Raw genomic sequence first — 1,061 nt, forward strand, 5'->3', positions numbered from 1 at the left:
TCCAACACCATCTTTATCTCTTACCTGCAGCCACAGTCCGACCCCATGGAGGCTGGAACTGTCCAGGACCGAATATCTACCAACCATCAGCATGACCACTCCAACAACTTCTCCCCAGGAGAGATACTGATTGAAAATGGAAAATAAAGATTTTGCAGAGTAAACTCTTCGGAATTTCTTCATTTGTGTAAAATCTCCCACTGTTTCATGCACAAGAGATTCTGCAGATGCTGGAAATCTTGAGCAACAGACAAAATGATGGAGGAACTCAGCAGGCCAGGCATAATCAATGTAGGGGAATAAACAGTCGATGTTTTGGACCAAGACCCTTCATCAGGATTCTTTATGCAAAAAGAGATCTTCCTTTGTGCATAAAGAACTTTTGCTTTTTGCAATATACTGTCAAAACGTAGCGATGGTCTAATTTTTCCAAACATTATTCATTACGTACACTGCAGAACTTACTGTGTATCTAAAGTGTTCCAAAACAGTTATGATAATGGTCTCCACCTGACAATGTGGAGCATTATCCAGGCATGTCCTGTCCACAAAACAGAAGTAATATCCCACTCCATCTAATCACTGCCCTGTCAATCTGCTCAAAGCCTTCAGCAATGTGTCCGTGACACTGCCATCCAGTAACACTTATTTACCACATAAGTCAGTAGGTACCTCTACACAAATGCTCAGCCTGGGTTTCCTCTGAGGCTACGTCCATGCTACACCAGGTAATCCATAACTGAAGCTTTTTCTCTTTGTTTTTGCCCTCCGTCCACGCTAAAACAGCGTTTTCATCCCCCGAAATCGGAGCTTTTCAGAAACGCTCTCCAAAGTGTGTATTTTTGAAAACGCCAATTTGGCAGATCAGTGTGGATGGGGTAACCAGAGAAATTTAAAAATGCTGTCAGACAGCAGCACGCCATTTCATTGGTTTCTTGAACGCGACCTAATAATTTCAGAACCGACGGCAACGAGACTGAAGCCAGAAGAGTTAGAAATGTACTCAGCAAATACTTTGACCCATAACTTACTGAATAAATAAGTATACTCACTTTGCCCTA

The 1,061-nt window shown here is 42.2% G+C and overlaps 1 protein-coding gene across 1 annotated transcript in view; it reads left to right on the forward strand.

Moving 5' to 3' along the window:
• LOC140717347 (acidic mammalian chitinase-like) overlaps positions 1-1,061 on the forward strand; it is an 18,711-nt gene extending 17,650 nt beyond the window's left edge. Inside the window, exon 12 of the mRNA XM_073030848.1 lies at positions 31-1,061. The gene's annotated coding sequence lies outside the window, so the exon portion shown is untranslated. The remainder of the gene's footprint in view (positions 1-30) is intronic.

Source organism: Hemitrygon akajei, chromosome 27 (genome assembly GCF_048418815.1).
Source record: "Hemitrygon akajei chromosome 27, sHemAka1.3, whole genome shotgun sequence".
Taxonomy (NCBI): Eukaryota; Metazoa; Chordata; class Chondrichthyes; order Myliobatiformes; family Dasyatidae; genus Hemitrygon; species Hemitrygon akajei.